General features: G+C 39.1%; 1 pseudogene; it reads left to right on the top strand.

Moving 5' to 3' along the window:
• The window catches only part of LOC102480076 (male-enhanced antigen 1 pseudogene), a 7,517-nt pseudogene extending 5,375 nt beyond the window's left edge, over positions 1-2,142 (top strand).
• The last annotated feature ends 6,214 nt before the right edge of the window (positions 2,143-8,356 follow it).

Raw genomic sequence — 8,356 nt, 5'->3', positions numbered from 1 at the left:
GTGAACGAATGGCTCAGGGGACAAACATAGAAACAACAGTGAAATGTGGAAAATACAAATGGAATAAAATAGTTCTTCAGCCATAGTCAGTCCAATTCCTAGACTTGGGCAATAGGCCTCTGCCCTTGTCCCCTCCTCTTTGAGATTTTTCTGGCTGTCCTTCTCTTTGCAAGGTAAGAAATCAGAGTATGGAAGAGACGTACCCACCCAGAGATAATACACACATGTCTCGGACATCTGAGGCTCTGGAATTTCCCTTCCAGATAACTTTTCTTTTTTTGTTATAGGATGCCTGTGCTTGCCAAAGAGAGAGAGAGAGACAGAGACAGAGGAAGAGAGACAGAGAGATAAAGAGAAAGTGAGAAATACCCCTCCACTCCCCAGGAGGGAAGGTCACTCTGTAATCACTCCTCCATTCTCCCCTCAGTATTCTGGGCATGCACTTATGCACACGCACACGGTGTGTTTTTCAAACTGCCAGGTTGGGGGCTCAAACCACTCAGTTGGCCAAGTGGTATCCAGCTACCTTAACCTCTATAGCCTTCCAAATATAACGTTTGAACTTGCTACCAAAGCTCGTATGGGTCTCTCCTTCAGAGAGCAGACTGCCATCAGGGTGTGCCTTAGTGGGTAGCCAGAGTTGGCTAGCATGGCTTGTGTAGGAAGCCTGAGAGTGTGAGACTTTTGAGATACAGGCCTAAACTGAGGCAGGAGGGGGGTGGGGGGGAAGTAGGGCTGTTTTAGGCCTGAGGCTTTATGATTTTTCTCCTTGCATTATCTCAGCCTGGGGTAGAGCTCTGAGATCTCAGTGGCAGAAGCCTAAGAATTCCAAATCTAAACCTCACTTTCAAGTTCTTAAGAAGGCATATTTTTTTAAGGTAGAAGAATAGAACCCATTTTACCTTGCCTTGATTGATAATGTAATATTAAACATTTTTGTTTGTGGGTTCTCTCTTTGTACTTTTGGCTTAGGCCCCATAAATGTTAGGGATGGGGCATGACTAACAAAATCTGATTTTGAGTTTCACCAATTCCCTACAGAAAAGAGATTATTTAGTTACTGCAAGGACAAACTGGAAATCATGGATAATCTGCTGTCTTTCTGTCATGGTTCTGAGTGTGTGTTTGATTTGTGTATTTGAGTAATTGCTTACGTCAATAACACTACATGCTTTCTTAAAGAAAGGGTTTTGCTCATTCTCAGTTCATTATTTTTGTCATAATTATAAAAAGTCACATACATGTTGTCAAATATGAATGCTAGAGCTGAAGACGTTCAAATGTCAAGTACCATCAAGTTCCTGGTGTCCAAGTTACCCAGAGAAGCTTGTCACTGCATTCTTATAGACTGCATGTCCTAATCCCATAGGACCCATGGGAAGAAATGTGCCTTCTCAAGTACGTGAAATTTTGGAGCTTGAAGTGACTTTTAATAATCTGTTGGGTCTAGAAGGTCATGATGTATTTTTCTATGTTTTCCTATGCAAAAATGTGTCATGACTTTCCCCACATCTACTAGTTTAAGAAGTTCACTTCACAGGTTGAAGAACTGATGCTTGGATGTCTGAATTTAATACTGACAACTTTTCCGATACCAAAATAAGGACAATATGCTTAGCCTAAAAGATAGAAAATTCTTAATATGTGCTAGAGCTTTTTTAAAGTGATTTTTTGAATTTAGGTTCCATAATTGTTTTCTGGTTTTGTCCTGCAGAAGGCATTGGGAAGTGGACCAGTAAGAAGCCTGAGGGAAGTGCAGGAGGAAACCAGCACAGAGACCATAGGCTGCTCCTACCAGCTTTGGAACCAAGATCCTTACAAGAGGAGTGGAGCTGACACCAGAGGGGGAAAGACAAGATGTAGTTGCTGACATCCAGACCCAGATCCAGGCCCTGGGGCTCCATCTGCCAGGCCCACTATTGGAGAGTGAAGATGAACAGAGGAGGGAGCGACAGCACTGAGCAGCCACAGCTCTATTCCCAGGGATGCAGAGCACGTAGAGCTGGTGAAAAGGATGATGGCTGAGTAAGCCTGCCTACACCAGGGGCTCCTCCCTGGGCCCGGGAGATAGCAGGCGCCCAATGGGAAGATGTGGTACAGAATGCCCTCTAAGTTCAGCAAGTGTTCCCTGCTTGGAAGTGACCATATTGAGAGCTGCTTTATCACACTATATTCCAGGCCAGAACCAGCACAGGACAGAGTATATCCCGGTTGTCATGTCCATCTTCATCCTCCTCAATTCCCTTGCGCATCAAGGCAAATTGAACTTCTCAGAGAGCCACATTATTCAGTTCTGTACACATAGACATACTGGCCCAAGCCCAACCCATCTTAGCATGTATCACTTTGTGGAGAACAAAGCACCCTATGTACACAGCACCCCCCCAACCATCACCAATTATTGATTTTCAAAGTATTGATTTAAAGTTCCTGTCAAAATGCAGACACCTCTAGAAGTAGTCATGAATTTTAAATTAGTCCAGTTCTTATTTTCAGTTTTGGAAATGGAACACAATGTAGTTGCCTACAGGACAAAAGTCAGGAAGTAGGGACATAGGCAAGGAAATCTATAGGCAGGTGAGCTGGAAGAGAGCCATAAGGCTGTGCTTGCTAGCTTTTTTGCCTAAGGCCAGTCCTATATGCAGGGAGATGCTGACTGTAGAGAAAGTGGCCCAGTTGTTAAAACTGCAACACAGAACATGTTTTGTGGCACACAGGAAATGACAAAAATAACTACCTTTGCAACACAAACAGCATCTTTAAATGGCGCGCAATGAATTTTTCATCTATCAATTAGATTGCAAACTAGATAGTCATGGATAACAAGGTTGCCTCCGTATGTCACTTCAGGGGACTGTTTAAAAATAGAAGACTGCCGGAAAACAGGAGAAGCATAATCAATACCGTGATTAATGGCAGTAATTTCACACAAACATCTGGGCAATTAAATATGCTCTTTAGAAGGTGTTTCACCTCATGACTAGTGAAGGAATGAATGAGTTTCAAATCAAACATCACAGTCAATATACTGAATAATTCACAGCCACAAACAAATTCAGATTGAAGCATTTCCAGCTGTCAAACCTATAAAAGTTTTTTATTTTATTTAGAAGAAAATATACTGAGTCCAGTATTCATTCTAAAATTCTTGCTCATTAAATTGAAGGCAATCGAACTAATAGATATATATATATATATGCATAGACTGTTTATGGTGTACCCAAACTTTGGTTATGTATTATAGGAAATGATAGGATTATCACATGGCTCAAGCATCCAAGAAAATTGAGATTTTTATTGGCTAAGCAGAAATTGTCTCAAAAAACAATTATCAAGGAATGGTACATGGCTGTGTTTGCAAATCTTGCCCAAACATCAAACATATTTCATGTATTTGCTAAATAGAATTGAGCAAAGTCTGGTGTGGAACTCATAATCTGAATGGCCACTTTAATTTCACCTTTGACAAACACTGAGTCTCACCGACTGTGTTGCAGCTATTAGGGCACCACAGGTGATGCCAGAGACAAATGGGAAGACTGCAGCTTCAGGTACTGGGTCAACCTGAACATGGTGAACACACCAGAGATCCTAGGGGTGGCTCGAATGCTGAAGGGAGGATTCACGTGTAGCAAGACCCTGCCAGTTATTGTGCTCTCACTCACACTCTCAAACAGTAAATAAATAAATAAACAACCTTAATAAAAAATACTGCAATATTCTCTTAAAGGGTATATGATATAAAACATATGTAAAATGCATGGGGCAAGAGATGAAACTATTTTACCCAGAAATAGTGCTAAAATGAATGGACATGTTAACGTCTTATTTTGGGTAAGGTACTGAGATCTGCATTTTTATATGTTATTGTTTGTTATAAAAGATTGTTTTCCTAATAATCTTTTCATTGCAGCCATCTGTAAAATTCTAGATCAAAACAGGACTTATAAAACAATCATTCTAATAGATGGAAAATGAGAGAGTTGACCGTCTACTCCCCAAATTTAGTTAATGATCCCCTGAGCTGCTATTTAGATCTGCCACACTTCTTTTCTCAGTGAAAATGATATTATTAATTAGAATATTTTGGTAGCTTTGTTACCAGTAGAACACTTGACTATTTACTAACAAGCCAGCTGACAATGTCACATTTCATATAGATTTAAAAAAAAAAAAACAATGATCTTACATCTAAAGTATCATAATATTTTATAGCCAGAAAATTCAAGCCATGAGCAAGCCATCAGTTGAGTACATATTGATTTCAGTTGAGAAAGCATTGCTGTAAAAAGAGTCTACTCCATTTCTAAAACTCAGACAATGAAGAATGTCCACTTGGCAAATTGGTTACTGTGATTCTAATCTTGTCCCTTTCAACTCACAGATTGCCCAGTGGAATGTTTAGCCACAATCTATACATCAGTGTAGACACTTACCTCAGACCACCTCCCTTTTCAGGCAAAGCTTTACCATTTGAAGAATTTCTTTTCTCCACTCTCCTTCAGAGCCACCCCTCTGTCAAACTATCATTATTACAACAGTACTCTTCAGTTGTGACAGCACGTTAAATAATCCATAAAACATGTTAGCCACTATTTCTCCTCAGAGTGCTGCTGTGCAGTCTAAGGCACAGGGAAACTGAAAAAAACTGCATCATGTTTTCACACAACTTGTGCATTCAGGACTTCTTTGGATCTTATCTAGTTTATGCCACTTTTACTTGGTAATGGAGTTCGAACCCCTGTTATACTGGGCTCTGGCATGCTAGATCAGTAATTCAGCTGACAGAAAGTGTGGGCATCTTTATGGTTGGTGATTTAATACTTAATAGCAAGTCAAATAGTATTATTCAAAATGAGAACATTTTCTTGCTGAAAAGTGCCTTTATTTTTTCTAGAACCTAGAAGATTTTGACCATCACAGATTGCTACTTCTTGAATCTGACAAAGAGAATATAAACATAAGTAGATATACTGGGTTATGACAACCAGAGAGCAAGTTATTTTAGACAAATATCCTTCTCAGAGCCACACTCAAATCTAGAATTATTTTTTTTAATTATTGAGTAAATGTGTTGAAGAACCATATCTCAAAGAAGTACCTGTGCCTCTTTATTGATATTGTGCCTACAGGTGCAGCAACAGATTGTAAATTTAGAGAAAATATTCTAACAGTCTCTACATAACTAGATACCTAGAATTTTATCTGGATAGAGTGGACTTCCTTGTGACAATTATTTCTCATCTTTTGGGATGCATGTGTCTATGTCTCCTGGTTTGTCCTACCCAGATTCCGTCAGCATACTGTCATTACTGTGATTGGCCAACATGAATTATATGTAAGGCCAAGAATGATTAATTTACCTTCAAACTAAATTGTTATATGAATATGATCTAACACAGTGGCGGTGTGGTAAAGGTATACTGCTATCCTTGCCAAGCAAGACGACTGAACCTGAAATTCTGTACTTACTAGAAAACATTTTAAAATCTTCTTTCACATAAGTAACTGCAAATCAGTGATTGGGACTATACAATGTATTTGGTACAGAGATTACATCTGTAACAGCCATGGCTATTTAAATCAGCATCTGATTATTATTATGATAATAAACTGTCTTTCCACAAGACCTATTTTTCACTAACTAAAGAAGAGACTTAAGTAATGGTGTGGTACTAACCAAGGTCCTAAGAATTTTCAAATCTTTGATAATGACCCTAATTTTTCTGCATTTTTTTTCTAGAGATATTTTATTTTTGATATGGAGAGGGAGTGCTGGGAGCTTCCATTTGTTTCTACTTATCGTAATCAGTCTTCACTTAAATAAATACCCAAAATAAAGACTTCACCAGATTCTAAATGTAATAGTCAAAATTTATGTGGGAACTGCAGGGCAGGTTGGAATCCCACTGAGACTAACTTGAATCAAAACTTCTGTATGTTAACAGTTGACCAAGAGTTGCTGTTTAGGTCTCTGGGAGTTAGAGTTGAAGCAAAGTAAGTGCTAAAAAGTTCCTGAAAAATTTCGGTACTTACCTCACTTTAGAATATAATTACCCTTGGAAATGACCACAGGTACTTTTCAGAAAAGTTAGGGGAAAATTGTGATAATATTAAATTGTGATAATATTGAAAATTTCTTACTCAGGAGTAACTAGGTGTTTCCTTTTTACTTCAATAGATATTAAGTTCATGGACTGTTTCAAATATGAATGCTGGAAAAACACTGTAGCTCTTCAAAGTGGTGACTTGAGTCATGCCGCTGTTCAATGAGGTTACTAATGATGTTTTTCAGTTGTAAAATATAAGCAAGAGTTTATAGGATATTCTTGTATTTTGGCCTCTGGAAGTATTAATGATCAAAAGCTGCATCCAGAAATCCACTAACAAAAAATGTACACTGCATATTCAGTGGCCAGACCTTGCTACTGAGACTTTTCTTTTTTTTTTTTTTTTCTTGGAGAGGTTTTGCTATAGGGCACATGTGCTTGCCAGAAAGACAGAGAGACACAGAGAGACAGAAAGCAAGAGATCACCCCTCAGGGGGGTTGGCCATGCCACAATCCCTTCTCCTCCACTCTCCTCACGGGATCTTGGGTATGCACGCACATGTGCCTGGAGTGAGTTTAAACCACTGGGTCTGGCACTTGAACTGCGGTTGACTACATGGGAGTTTAATGACATAGCTATTACACCAACTGCTGGTCCCTAAACTTCTCTATTCTTGGGATCTACCATCTTCACTGAAATAGTAAGTCATTTTCAAATGAAATATTGAGCAATTTTCATATCTCTCTCAGTAGCATCTCTCTTAAGCAGAGAACAACTTCTAAAGGATTTTTTTCAAAATGGAAGGTGCTCCTCTCCCCATCATGAGGACTGCCTTCTTGGCATTCATTTGGAGATTTGATTAGATATAAATTAGTGAGCCACCTGTGATATTTAACTCCAACATGCCCATTTCATTAAGTCTTAAGAGTCTTCCCTTTCTTCTACCAAAAAAAATTTGGCATCTCATCTTTAATTATTTAAAATGACAAAGATTTGGGGTTTTATAATTTTTCACATTAATTGATCTAGCTCATTCATTACGGAATCTATACTTATTAAGCTGATACTGGTAAAGTTGCTAATTAAAATTTATATTCTCTCCTTTGTCTTTTTTGTTTGTTTGTTTTTGGAGAGGTTTTTGCTATAGGGTGCGTGCGCTCGCCAGACAGAGAGAGACATAGAGACAGAAAGCAAGAAATCACCCCCTGGGGGGATGGCCATGCCGCAATCCCTTCTCCTCCATTCTCCTCTCGGGATCTTGGGCATGCACGCACATGTGCCCAGTGTGAGTTTTAAGTCACCGGGTCCAGGATGCGAACTGTGGTCTACTACATGGGAGTCCAGCGACATAGCCATTATGCTAACTGCTGGTCCCTCTCCTTTGTCTTTAGAATCCTTTCTTATACATATTCCCCAGAACCTGAAGGATATAAAGTAACTAAATTTTGTAATTAATTCTTTTTTAGGGCATGTTGGAATATAACTCTAACTTTGTATCTAGAGACAATTAAATGTGCTAAGAATGAGGCAAGAACATTACTACCTTCTCTTTGCAAGGTAACTTCATTAGAGCATTTACTATAGGGTCTCTAAACAAGACAGAACAGCCTTGTCATGTTGTCAAAAGGAGATATTTAAGCTCACAGTGAGCTAAGGATTTGGAAATAGTATGAATCCTATAGGTATCCTCATTTGCTTCAATTCTAATTGCTAGAGCTCTATGTGACTGCAAAAGTTAAGACATTCATAGAGAGAACCAGCAGTTAGCATAATGGCTATGTCACTGGACTCCCATGTAGTCGACTGCAGTTCGCGTCCCGGACCTGGTGGCTTAAAACTCACGCCAGGCGCGTGTGCATGCGTGCCCAAGATCCCGAGAGGAGAATGGAGGAGAAGGGATTATGGCGTGACCATCCCACCTGGGGGGTGATTTCTCGCTTTCTGTCTCTATGTCTCTGTCTGTCTGTCTGGCGAGTGCACGCGCCCTATAGCGAAAACCTCTCAAAAAAAAAAAAAAAGACATTCATAGAAACTTCTTAGTTTTCAATAAATGACTGATCCAAGAAAATATAAATTAAACTTTTAATTTTCTTTTTTTTTCAGAAGAAGAAATTCATGTGTTAGTAGATGTAATACCTTCAGCTCATACTCTTTGATGCTCTCCTAAATTTCATACACTATACAGTACTAGAGATGGGGCCCATTAAAGCCTTACCTTCAACGATTCCTCATTCCCAGTAATTTTTCTGTTTGCCCCTGTGTGCCATCAGTGATCTAAGATATAAAATAGATGAATCTTCACATT

The sequence above is a fragment of the Tupaia chinensis genome, unplaced genomic scaffold, assembly GCF_000334495.1.
Source record: "Tupaia chinensis unplaced genomic scaffold, TupChi_1.0 Scaffold000707_1, whole genome shotgun sequence".
NCBI classification, from domain to species: Eukaryota; Metazoa; Chordata; class Mammalia; order Scandentia; family Tupaiidae; genus Tupaia; species Tupaia belangeri.
This window is presented reverse-complemented; position numbering and strand designations above follow the sequence as displayed.